This window comes from Dipteris shenzhenensis, chromosome 7, assembly GCF_047967505.1.
Source record: "Dipteris shenzhenensis isolate YYH24624 ecotype China chromosome 7, Dip_SZ_1.0, whole genome shotgun sequence".
NCBI lineage: Eukaryota > Viridiplantae > Streptophyta > Polypodiopsida > Gleicheniales > Dipteridaceae > Dipteris > Dipteris shenzhenensis.
In genome coordinates, this window is record NC_141602.1 from 11,306,827 (window position 1) to 11,320,765 (window position 13,939).

Consider the following 13,939-nt stretch of genomic DNA (forward strand, 5'->3'; position numbering starts at 1 on the left):
TGTCACAAAGTTGTATCACAAAGTCGTAACACATTCTCTCTCTTCATGTAGACAAACTCGTAACACAAAGTTGTTACACAAAGTCGTAACATAAAGTTGTGTCTAGAAGTTGTAACACAAAGTTGTAACACAAGTTGTAACACAAAGTTGTATCACCTTCTCTTTCTTCATAAGTTCATGTTGGCACAGAGTCAACATACTCCCGGATCCATTTTATTACCCGTCCTCGGGTTATGGCTTATTTTGATTTCAGAGTTCGGATGCCATGTGCATAATTCAGTGGCTATTTAGCTTGTGGTATGCGAGTCGTTCCTGCTATAATGCTTTTGCACCACACAATTTGTAGTCAATAGTCAAGAAACTTATCTCCTCTTAAGGAGGGGTAGATGACTATGATTGCCAGAGGGGATCTCGTTGCTGAGGTTGTGGATGCTGCCATCGAATCTTCTTGGGAAGAGGTTTAGCGGGGGTCTCGTTGTGGAGGATTGGTATAAAGGATGTTGGTCAAGAAGCTTGTCTCCAGTTAAGGAGGGGTAGATGACTATGAATGTCAGAGGGGATCTCGTTGCTGAGGTTGCGGACGCTGCCATCGAATCTTCTTGGGAAGAGATTTGGCAGGGGTCTCGTTGTTGAGGCTGTCATTTCTTGCTATCTTGCATACATGTTGGATGCGATTGCACCCGTAGCATTGAGCTTGTAGATAATTAGTATGCAAGTTTGATATTTTTGCATATAGGAGACGGCTGTGATGTTTGGCGGGGTCTCGTTGCGAGGCTGCAGACTCTATTGCCAATTCATCTTGAGTTTTGGCATAGCTTTGTGTAGTGTGTGTGAATTCATTGCATGCTTTGAGAGTATGGAATGAAAGTGTGTGATACTATTTTTTATGCAATCTATTATGTGCCTATGCAAAATCATGTGAGTGCATGTGATGTGTCTAACTATATGCTTATTTGTGGGATTTGATAGGGAAACTAAGACTCAAACATCCCTAATGTGCAAAAAACGTGCGTATGCAGTGAGTGTGCATGTAAGAATCTAGTGCAAACTATATGTGCAAAAACGTGCATATGCGAGTGAGTGCTTGTGATACAATCTAATCCTAACTAAGGAAGACTTGGTTTCCCAAATCTTCGTTTTTGTCGAGGATGGCTCGCGTGTTGACGTAGTAGCGCTTCAGTCGGCTCCCGTTTATTGTTGTGTTGAATTGGACTCCATCTAGTGTTTCAAGTAGCACAGCTCCAATGGGATTCATCTTTCGTACTCGGTAGGGTCCTTGACCTAGATACTTCAGTTTTCCCTTGTGTACTTTGGCATTGTATAACAGGACTAAGTCGCCTTCCTTGATGTCTTTTAGCTTTCAGATTCCTGTCAAACCATGCCTTTCTTTGACGTTTTTCTGTTGTCATGGCATGATAAGCGACTAGTCTTGTCTCTGTATGCTTTTCCAACTAACAGAGCCTTTCTTTCAAGGACTCATGATCACCCATGCGTTCCTGTATTGCGATGCATAGACTTGGTATTACAAATTCGAGTGGGACCACGGCTTCAAGGCCGTACACCAATTAAAAAAGTGTGTTCCCTGTACTGACCTTGAATGTGGTTCTGTATGCTCATAAGGCTGCATTCAGTTTCTCTGCCCAATCAGAACGCTGCGGTTCTACTACCTTGGTGAGGATATTGCATATGATTTTGTTTGTGGATTCTGCTAGTCCATTCCCTTGGGGGTAGTAGGGTGTGCTTTTTCTATGAATGACCATGAAGCCAGACAAGAGTTCTTGGATTACCTCATTGACAAAATGTGTGCCTCTATCCGACACAATTTCAAGGGGGCATCCGAATCGGGTGATCACATGTTCGTACAAGAATCTTGTTGTGTGCTTTTGGCATCTGCCTTTCTGACTGCTTTAGCTTCAGCCCATTTTGTAAAGTAATCAGTGGCCACAATGATGTAGCGTGCCTGTGTTCCTTTTGCTGCTGGATGTATGGACCACATAATCAATCCCCCATTTTTCAAATGGCTGTTGTGCAACAACTGTTGTTAGGGGATTGAAGTCTTTGTGTTGTGGTTTAAAGTTCGTTGCATACATCACAGCCTTTTACATATTCATAAGCATCTGCCCACAGTGTTGGCCACCAGTAGCCTGCGAGGAGAACTTTTCTTGCTGTGGCTTCCCCTTGGAAGTGTCCTCCTGCAATGCCTTCATGGACTTCACTCAGGATTGGCAGGATCTCATGAGGCATTACACATCTTCTTAATATCTAGTCCTTGCCCATCTTGTATAGTTGTCCTGCAATGAGTTGATAGGGTGCAGCCTTTAGAATCAATTTTCTGGCATCTACTGCTTTCATGTCAGGGGGTGGTCTTCCTGCCATCAAAGTACCCAATGATATCTCCACAATGATATCTCCACACCATTCTGGAACAGCATCTATTTGAAATAGTGTGGCATCTGGTAAGTCATCTTCTATTCCAGTGGCTTCTTCTCCTGTCTTGACTCGAGACATGTGATCGGCAATGTAGTGTTGGGCACCTTTGCGGACCACAATTTTGAAGTTGAATTCTTGCAGCAAGAGGAGCCATCTGGTTATTCTTCCTGTGGTACACGGACGGTTCACAAGATATAGCAAAGCTTGATGATCGGTGTAGAAGACAAAATCATTTGCGAGTAGATAGTGCCGAAATTTCTTTACACTGTACACCATTGCTAGGGCTTCTCTTTCTGTGGTTGTATAGTTGATCTCTGCATTATTGAGTTGTCGACTAGCGAAGTAGACGGGGTAGTCTTTCTTATGTTCACCAGGTTGACAAAGCACACTCCCAATTGCATACTTGGATCCATCAGTATGAACATGAAAATCAATATCCCAATTGGGAGATAGAAGGATGGGTGCTGTGATTAGGCGCCACTTTAAAAGCTCAAAGGCTTGGTCGCACTCTTCGGTCCATAAGAACTCCACTAATAATTTGTAAAGTGGTCTAGCTATCATGGCATACCGCAATATAAATCTTCTATAATAGCCGGCATGTCCCATAAAGACCTGTACACCTTTGGAATTTGTAGGAGGAGGCAATTCCATGATGATCTTGATTTTGTCCATGTCAGTTGCAATCCCATGTTGAGAGACGATGTGTCCCAAAACAACTCCGTGGGTGACCATGAACTGGCATTTTGTTGGATTTAGGGAGATGCCATACTCCCTGCATTTGATTAATACTTCTTCCAGACATTTGAAGTGGACCTGTTTGGTTGAATGGATGCACAAATCATCCAAGAACACCTGTAAAAACTTATTCAAGAATGACTTGAAAGCTGTGAACATGACTCGCTGGAATGTGGCTGGGGCATTACAAAGGCCGAATGGCATGACTCTATATGCAAAAATACCCCATCTGTAGCAAATGCTGTTTTTGATTGGTCTTGAGGAGCAATTTGTACTTGGTTATAGCCACTGAAGCCATCCAAGAAGCTATAAATTTCGGATCCTGCCACCTTTTCCAACACTATTTCTGTTAAGGGTAGGGGGTAGTGATCCCTAATTGTGGCGGCATTCACATTTTTCAAGTTTACGCATATTCTGAGCTTCTTGTTGCGTTTAGGTACAATGACAATGGGTGAAAGCCAATCAGTGTGCTCTATCTCGTAGATGAATCCGGCATCTAGGAGTTTTTCCAGCTCGTCATAAACCATGGTGCCATATTTAGGATTTGTGCGATAAGGTCCACATACCTTAGGGCGAGCACCTTCCTTATAGGGATCGTGTGAACTGCCACTTCTGGTGAAATTCCTTTCATCTCTTTGTATGACCATGCTAGGCAGTCACGGTATTCCATTAGGAGGTCTTTGAGTTTGATTTCATCTGCTTGACGGAGCTGTTTCCCAATGAAAACCAACTTTTCTTCCTCCCCTTCAAGGGCGAGGTTTATTGTGCGTGTTTTTGCCGGTCCCTCATAGATTGGAGGTTCTCCAATGCTATCGGTTTCTTGAACTTCAGATTCTCTGATTGGTCTTGGCATTGCTATTGGTGCACTGCCACTTGTATAATTCTTAAAGTATTCCAGCACTTCTCGAAGATCGGCCTCTGATGGGGTTGAACTAGCCTGAGATGTGTCATATGTACTGGGTGACATAATTGCATTTAGCAATTTGTTAGGCTCTTCTTTTCTTTCTTTTTCTGAAGTCTCTTGATCGAGCTTCATCCGCACATGTGGCTTATATTTCCGAAACTTCTTACGTTGGGAACTGTGGGGTAACTTTTCCACGGGTAAGGTGTTTCCAAGTAAGGGTTCATGTGCTGCACATACTCCTTCCAGTCCTTCAGGGGACCATTCAAGAGGTGGTGGTTTTGACTTTGAGGGGACTGCCTTTGCAAGATACAATTCCACAATCCGTGTTTGGACTCGTTCGAATTCATTGAAGTGTTCGGCCTTGGCCTCTTCTGCGATTTCCTCCTGTAGCTTTCTTGCGGGATCGTCTGCTGTTATGCAACTGCGGAGGTTCAACTTTTGGGAGCTCGACTGCCATCAGGGCATGTAGAATGGCTAGGTCATTATCAAAGATTTTGATCTTCAATTTCAGCATTGGCAGCCTCTGTTTCAAGGTCCCAAGGAAAATCTGAGTCATTATTGGTATGGGTACCTTCTTCAGGTTCATTATCCCATTCGAGGTCAGCCATAAAGAAAGGCATCTCTAGATCGATTGGTTCTTCATGCGTCGGTGGAGGACCGACCTGTAGTGCGTTAACATCTATCTGTGAGAAGATGGGGTCTAATGAATGGCAGTTGTCGATGGTTGCCAATGTTTGTATCCAGTTATTGACATTGCTTTGTGAGTCACCTGCTATGGCATGCTGTTGCAAGGGATCTGATTTGCACGAGATTGTCGTGGAAGATGTGTCATCCAATGCTCTAGGAACAATTGGTTTAATAACTCCTGTCCCCACATTCACCCTGACTGCAGTGTCTCGATTCTGGATTGTCAATCTATCCGTTCCCCAGTCATGGAGGACTGATGCTTCCCGTAACCAAGGACGTCCCAGTAAGATTTGATAGGATTTTTTGGGGAGATCCAAGATTGTGAATTGAAGGGAAAAGCGGACTCCTGCGATCTTTGTGGACACGCCATTCACTATTCCCAAGGGTTTAGCCCGTGAGTCATCAGCAAGGCGTATGTTGAAATTAGCCTTTTGCATTGGTGGGAGACCCCATTCTTCGTAAAGCTCCTTTGATAGGACATTGACACCTGCTCCACCATCCACTATGGCTTGGATTTCATTATATGCCTTGTGGATCAAAGGCACAGTGATGTTGCGTATGTCATCTTTCTCACCCATCCGCACAGGGATATCATCAATGTCGTTCATAGGTGGAGGGGGATTTGCGAGTTCAATCCATCCTTTGAAACTCTCCCAGAGATTGGGACAATTTCGTAAGAGGATTCCGATGGGAATGGACACAAGGCAACTCAGGATGCTAGAGAGTGCAGCTCCTTCAAGTTGACGTGGCAGTACATTCTGTTGCGGAGTTGTTGTTGGAACAAGGGCTCGAGTACAGTATCAATACTTTGTGGGGCCAAGTCATGGATTGGGTCTTGAGCCTGTTTCTGAGCCTCAAATTGAGCTTGTTCATTTTGGACCCATTGCTGAAGTGCCTGAAAACGAGCCTTCTCCACCTCTGCATTCGGGAATGGAGCTTCTTTTATTCGAGGCTCGGGAGTGATGTGGATGAACTCGGCTGCTCATTGCTTGGCGGAGGTGGAGGCACTTGTGCTTTCTTTCTCAGAAGTCGCTTCGGTTGGATTGGAATGATAGGGTCCTTCGTGGCCTCTTTCTGTTGGCGTGTAATTACATTGATAGGTTGTGAACTTAGACTTGCCGGACCCAGACTTTGATGGTCCACCCCAATGATGCCGATGGGGATGTCAGGCTTAACCTCTGTTTGTTCTGGGACCTTATTTTCATGGGACAATCCATACAGGCATGTCCTATGCCACAATCTCTGCAGAGCGGTTGGAAAGTGGCTGGGCTACCGCGATGAGGGCACTCTGCGATCCTATGATTTTCTCCACAACCGTAACACTTGATTGGTGCTCGAAATGTGTTGGGTCGCACTTGATTTGCATAGACTGGTATTAGACCCTCTGCACCTTCTACATAGTACACTGGGTACTCTGCTTCATACTCAAATAGTGAGTCTACTTCTTCGGCTTGTAATTGATGTATGGGAACTGTCTGAGGAGTTGGATTTGGTGCTGTTGGATACGGTCGTGGATTCGGATTCCTGAGTAGTTGTGGGACTTGTGTCCGAACGGGAACAGGATTTAGTCCTCGGAGCTGGGGGCGCTTGTGCAAGTGCCGGTTGCCTGTATACTGGCATGGGTGCCGCTTGGTATTGTGGTGGTCGAGGCGGATTGTTGCGCATGTTGAAGATGCAACTGGTCTCATCATGGCCGCCGACGACACAGATATGGCACCACAACCGTGGCGGTGGATTTGCTTGTGCAGTGATTCTTGCTCTTAGGACTGGGCATGCATTTGCTGTATGATTGGCCAAGCAGTGTGGGCACCAGACATTTTCTCGCCGTGGATATGTTTGAGTTGGTGGCTGAGACAAGTGAAGTTTTTGATCCATGGCCTGCATCATATCTTCTTTCAGCTTCAAGGTCATGGCCTCGAGGCGATCTTCATTGGATGTTTCGGCAGAGTCCTTTGATTTACCTTTTTTCGAGCGCTTATCTCGTGTATTTGATCTGGCATCATCACTGCTAGTGTCTGAAATCTGTCATGCCATCTTCGATGTCAATGGCTGCCGCATGAGCAGCACTGAATGTTTCATAGCTACTTATCTTTTTCATACCTTGCGGATTTTCTTTCTTAGACCTGCTATGAACCATGCCGTGAGGTACTTTGCATCTGGGCGTGGGTCACATTGGCGATCAATCTCTTCATCTTTCCCAGGTATGTGCGTACATCTTCCCTCCGGCCTTGTTCGATCTTGCTGAGTTGGAGAGCGGGATCATCTTGTAGCCTCTCCGTTTGAAAGCGACGTTTGAATTCGGTTTGAAGTAGGTCCCATGTAGCATGTTCTTCCACAAGAAGGTCGAGGTACCATTCTGACGCCTCATCAGTTAAGGCCATTGGAAACCAAGCCACCTTAGTTTCATGGGATTGATCACCACCTGCTCGACATGCGGCATCAAAATGTTGGAGGAAGCGAGCAGGGTCTCCCCTACCAGTATATTTGGGAAGTTCCAGTTTTACCAAGGGGCGTCGGCCGTGATTGTTGTGATTTCGTCGATTGAAGAAGTTGTCTCGAGCTCGATGTCCCCATCATGCTCAGGACGGCGGCCAGCCATGTTGGGGCGTGGAGGAGTTAAAGGGAGTTGTTGAATCTCAGGGGGGGATTCGGGGTAGAGGATTGGCGAAGGCGGTTGTTGCAGTGGACTTAGATGCGGATTGGGCGAGCGTTGGAGTCGAAGTCGTTGGCCGGAACGTAACTGCATGCAGATGGTGCCTGATTGGCTAAGGGGATCGCTACCCCAAGGGCGGGCGTGGAGGTGGTGTCGTTAGGAGAGTTAGAGTGATGTTAGTTTGTGTAGGGACCGACGTGTTAATAATGTGCCTAGGATTGTCCTACGTGTGTAGGGAAATGTGCCGGTGCAGACGGATCGTTAATCGGAGGTCGCGGCGTGAAAATACGAGGTGAATTAATGCAAAATGAGGCCCACACGGGGGCTCGAATGAACGTGTGCTAGGGATGCCGAAATGGTGTGCAATGGGCTAGAAAAATACCCCGTAACGTGGTGTTTCCGTGTGTGAAAATCTGGGTTCAAACGGGGTTCAATTTGGGTCCCAAACGGATGAGTTTCGAGGGGTTAAAGGAGGGGTAAATTTGGCGTTTGGGGGTCCTAATGGTGGTGTGAATGGACTTTAAGTCCAACCGAGGGGTTGAAACCAAGTGACTTCAGTTAGACTAACTAACCTAGATCCTCCCAGTTACTATAACTGGGAGGTTTAACTAACTATAGTTAGAATACTAACTGAAGGGTTAGTCTAACCTAACCGAGGGCTAACTAAACTAACCTAACTTCAAGTACTACTAACCTAACCTATGTCAACTAAATCTAACCGAGGTTAACTAACCAGCCTAGTTATCCTAACCTAACTAACCTCACCTAACTGTAGGTAGGACTAACTAACCTAGGGTTAATCGACTAACCTAACCGTAGTTAGTAACTAACCGGAGGTTAGTTTTAGGTTAGTTTTGTTTTGTTTTTTTTTTTTTTTTTTTTTCCGGGGTGGGGGGCTTGCTGACGGCGGCGCCGGGGGGGGGGGGGGGGGGGTTTGCAAGGGGGGGTGCGCAGGGAGGAGGAAGGGGGGCGGCGCTGTGTGCGCCGCCGGCGGGGGGCGGGGAGCCGGGGGGTGAGAGGTGAGAGGGAGCGGGGTGAGTGCGGGGCGCGGCGGGGGCAGGGGGGGCGGCGCTGGGTGCGCCGCCGCGGGGGCGGGGGCGGGGAGCGGGGGGTGAGAGGTGAGAGGGGGCGGGGTGAGTGCGGGGCGCGGGGCGGGGCAGGGGCGCGGGCCGGGTGGGCGGGGGTGGCGCGGCGGGGTGCGGTCGGGGGGCGCGGGCGGGGTGGGCGGGTGGCGTGGGCGGGGGCGGCGCGGGGTCGCCGCCGCGGGGCGGCAAGGGCGGGCGCCGCCGCTGGCGGCTCCGCTGCTGGCGGGCGGGGCCGGGGATGGCGAGCGGGGCGGGGTCGGGGATGGCGAGCGGCGGGGCGGGGTCGGGGATGGCGAGCGGCGGGACGGGGCCGCCGCCGCGGGCAGGGGGCGGTAGGCTGCGGGCGGTGGCTGCGGGCGGGGGCGACGCTAGTGCGCCGCCGCGGGGGGGGTAGTGGGGGCGTACAATGAAGGGGGGGGTAAGGGGGAGGGGGTAAGGGGGAAGAGAGGAGAGGGGGGTGGAGGGGCGAGCGTAAGGGGGCGGGGGAGAGAGAGAGAGGAGCGAATGGGAGAGAGAGAGGGGGGGGTTAGGGGCGTACAGAGAGGGGGGGGGTAAGGGGGAGAGAGAGGAGAGGGGGGGTGGAGGGGGAGAAGGAGGAGAGAGGGGGATGGGGGGACGAGGGGGGTAAGGGGGAGAGAGAGGGGGAGGGGGAGGTGGTAATGGAGGGGGAGAACGAGGGGGTGGAGAGAGAGGGGGAGGGGGGAGGAGGGTGGAGGGGGAGGGGGAGAGGGGGAGGGGGGAGGTGGTAGTGGAGGGGGGGAGGGGAGGTGGTAGTGGAGGGGGAGGGGGAGAGGGGGAGGTGAAGGGGAGGGGGAAGAGGGGGAGGTGAGGGGGAGGTGGAAGAGGGGGAGGTGAGGGGGAGGTGGAGATGAAGGGGGAGGGGGAAGAGGGGAGGTGGTAGTGAAGGGGGAGGGGGAGAGGGGGAGGTGAGGGGGAGGTGGAGATGAAGGGGGAGGGGGAGAGGGGAGGTGGTAGTGAAGGGGGAGGGGGAGAGGGGAAGGTGAGGGGAGGTGGAGATGAAGGGGGAGGGGGAGAGAGGAGATGGTGGTGGAGGGGGAGGGGTAAAAGAGCAACAAAAAAAACTAAAAGACGGAAATTGAAAAGCAAGGCGAAGTGGTACCTGACGCTCTCCAAGTCTTTCTCGATGGAACGGGATTGTCGCGGAACAATGGACGGTGGGTGGAAGGCTAGGTCATCGCTGCGAGAAGGGCTCGATGTCACTTACATGGCGAGGATAGGAGTAAGGGGGCGGTCGATGGAGAGGGAGGAGTGTCTTGCGTGGGGCTCGGAAGGAGGAAGAGAATGGAGGCAAAAAGTGAAAGATGAAGAATGAGGGGGGGTGGAGTAGGTTTTTATAGGTTTGGATTTTAGGTTTAGGGTTTAGGTTTAGGGTTTAACCCTAAACTCTTCCCGAGCCATAACTCTTTATGGAGAGCTCGGTTTGCCTTTCTGTAAAAAGGTAAAAATGATTGTAATTGAAAGCTCTACGCAACCGTGTCCACTACCTAACCTAATTGTACATCATGTGGCTTTTACACCTACCTACGCATGTTTACTCGCTACTTGAGATGCTAGTCTCCCCGGCAGCGGCGCCAAATGTTGGCTCTTTCCTACTGCTTTCGTAGGAAGAGCTGGGTATTCTATGTTGCAAGGTTCCGAGGCTTTTTGTCACCTACAGATATATTGGAATTGTCGTTGTAGTATATGTGTAGCTTAGGACCTCGAGTCGTGTTCCGGTGAGAGACGTAGGCTTAAGTGTGGTGAGTAAACAAAATGCAAGCATGTGTAAAAGGCACGTAAACCATTGTTGTTGGGGTAATGAAGGCTTTCGCCTTCATTGGGGGTTGTAGGGTTTAGGAGGAGTTTAAGGGTTCAGAAGGAGGTTCCAGGGTTTAGAAAGAGTTCAAGGGTTCAGAAGGAGGATCCAGGGTTTAGAAAGAGTTCAAGGTTAGAAAGAGTTCCAGGGTTTAGAAGGGGGTTCCAAGGTTTAGAAGGAGTCCAGGGTTAGAAGGAGGGTCCAAGGTTCAGAGTAGAGTACATGGTGGAGAACTCGTCTCCCTCGTAGATCATTGAGTTTAAGGGTTTAGGAAAGCATAGGAGTGGGAGAGGAAGGTGTAAGAGCATGGGTGAAGTAAGAGAGAGAGGAGGAAGGAGGAGGAGGGAAGAGGAGGAGGGAGAGGGAGGAGAGGGAGGAGGAGGAGGAGGAGGAGGAGGAGGAGGAGGAGGAGGAGGAGGAGGAGGAGGAGGAGGGAGAAGGAGGGAGGAGGAGAGGGAGAGGGTGGGTTGCAGGGTTGGAGGAGAGGGGAGAAGGGTTGCAAGGTTAGGACATGCTTTTGGACGTGCAGTGCAAGGAAGCATGGACACTTGAGACAAATGTTTGGAATACCAATGTAGACTCAACACAATGCCCCAAGAGTGTGGGCTTCATTCCATTATGGGGTATTTATACAAGTTGGAGAGCTTCTCTCTCTGCATGTAACACAAAGTCGTATCACAAAGTTGTAACACAAAGTTGTATCACAAAGTCGTAACACAAAGTTGTGTCACAAAGTCGTAACACATTCTCTCTCTTCATGTAGAAGATGTAACACAAAGTTGTTACACAAAGTTGTAACACAAAGTTGTAACACAAAGTTGTGTCACAAAGTTGTATCACAAAGTCGTAACACATTCTCTCTCTTCATGTAGACAAACTCGTAACACAAAGTTGTTACACAAAGTCGTAACATAAAGTTGTGTCTAGAAGTTGTAACACAAAGTTGTAACACAAAGTTGTATCACAAAGTTGTATCACCTTCTCTTTCTTCATAAGTTCATGTTGGCACAGAGTCAACAAATTACCAATACAAATGGGCCCTTGGCCCTAGGATATGTATACGAAGCCTCAACCTTTGCTTCTCCCCAGCTCAGAAATGGCTTTGGAAACCTCAGCGAAAGTGGAGGACTTACAGCATCCAACAACAAAGCAGTTGATTTGCATGAATTAGGTGAAAGACGGGATGACGATGGCAAATGGAGCAGAGCATCCGATGACTTCCCTCACAATCGTAAAAATGGAATTAGTGGCGGAGCCCCTTATCATAGAGAAAGAACCAGTTGAGGAGCCTCCGATCAAAACAGAGCTGAGAACTTACCTCAACAAGCGGAGATACTCTCGGAGAAGAATGAATAGGAGGAAGAAGATCTAATTACGAGGATCCTGAGCTGCCTTTGAGTGAGTCGAGCCTCCCCGTGACTATCCAAGATAAAGCTAAAGACCCCATATGCCCTAGGCAAAGGCTTAATTCGGACCTTCTAGACAATAAAATTCTAGAGGAGCACAACAACCTAATGGAGAGAGTGAAGCTGCTAGCCTAGGTAAGTCAATTATGGATTTTTTAGATGATACCCTGATGCATGACTCAATCCTTTGGCTACACACTCATGCACTGGTAGGATTTCTCCCTGATATCAGACCTCCTATTGTTTTCATAGAAACTTGGATTAGAACCAATTGGGTTAGGAAGGGCATGAATGTATTACATGTGAGGTTTTTGAAAAAGGTTTTTTTATCTTTTCTTTTGAGACGCTTGTAATGGCTGCAAGAGCCATGCAACATGGCCTATGGACTATTAGAAATCAGCCATTATACCTAGAGTGGTGGTCTAATAAATTTTCTCCACATGCCCTAGATCTACTAGAATTCTAAAATGGGTAGAACTAGCTGATTTACCTCTTTATTTATGTAACCAATTGCCTTTATTATGTTGTGGGATGGGTGAAGCACTTGGTGTGGAGCAGTAAAATTTCATCAATCCTAGGGGTAATCCCCAAATCTGTAGCAAGATGGATATATCTGAGGAGATGCCTAAGACCCTTATTATTTGTAATAGAAATGGTAGAACTTTTGGGTAGCAACCATTGATTTACAAAAATATGCCCCTCTTGTTTTTTGTGTGGTCTTTCCACACATGTTGTTAAAAATTGTCCTCTCAAGAAGGGCAAGACCAAAGAGGCTAAGCCCTTTGTTGTTAAACAAGCTACCCCTGTAGAAAGATGGATTCCCAAGCCTCCTGTAGCACAACTATGAATACCCAACAAGATGATCAAATTTTCAACAGGAACATTGGAAAGAGTAAGGATATTGTTCTCATACTATTGTGACAACTACAACCAACAAGAACTCTTTTGAACCTCTCAGAGACAAAGAGGATGCCATTGAAGGAAGTAACAGATTGAGCCAAGATGACAACATGATTATAGAAGCTGGTTGATCAAAGAAGTTTGAAGAGGATGTTAACAAAGAGGATGCCATTGAAGGGGTAGAGAAGAGTGAAGAGGAATCAGAAGAAGATCGACCCAAGGTACTTCAGTTAACCAAGGGGACTTTAGTCAAGGCAGATCCTTGATTGTGGTCAACACAAAAGAAGACAATCTAAAGCTACTACTATGCAGGTAATTAGCCCCAACCCTAGGTCTAAGAAGGGGCAGAAGAAAAATGCCAGATAAACTATTATCCTTCTTAACTCTTAATGTTTGAGTGTTAGTGGATCCTAGTAGAGGTGAAGAGTTAGCATTTTGGGTTAGGGCTAATTCTTTATCCCCTTTCTTCTAGCATTATAAGAAGTCAAGGCTTGTGGAGACTTGCTAGAGTCTGGGCTAAAAACTATCGATAAAAGAAGATTTTGGTATTGCACCTCACATGTGGAGGGTAAGGGTGGGATTGCCATTGGAGTCCTGTCTCATTACAATGGAGATGTCACTCAAGTCATTACAAATGACCAAAATAGATGGGTGATGCTCATTTGTCTTGTCAAGGAGATAAAATTTACATTAATTTCTCTGTATGCCCCGATCTCAGCAGTAGATAGAAAACTCTTATGGAATTCTTTATTGTGTGCAAATGGCAACTATATAACTATGGGGGATTTCAATACGGTTGAGATGAAGAGAGACAGCTGGCTAGAAAAGGGCTCAGTCTCATCAGAAGTTTGGAGTTATTGTCTTGGGAAGAATGCAAAGAGCATTGGAAAATGGTAGATGTTGGTAGTACAGATGGTGATTTTACCTGGTGTAGTAGTTAAGTAGGAGAAAATAGGAGGGAAGCCAGATTATATGGGTTTTATGTTTCACAAGGTCTTTTGAAGAGTCTTCTCTCTTTAAAAACCAAAACTTTCTCCTCCCTAACTCTTTCAGACCACAAACTTGTCTTACTAAGCTGTGATTTTGGGTTTGGTTTTAGGGGCTCCTCTGGGTTCAAAGCTAACCCAAAGAGTTTTTCCTTAAAGAGTGAGCAATCTTTGGTTAAGAAGGCCTAAGAAAATGCTTTTGCTAAAGGCATTTCTGCTTCAGAAGCTTGGGCTTTGACTGTTGAAGATACTCAAAGCATCTTCAAGACAGCTAGAAAAAATAGGGCTAAGATCATGGCTCAAAGAATGGACCTAATACAAAACAATATTCAAATAC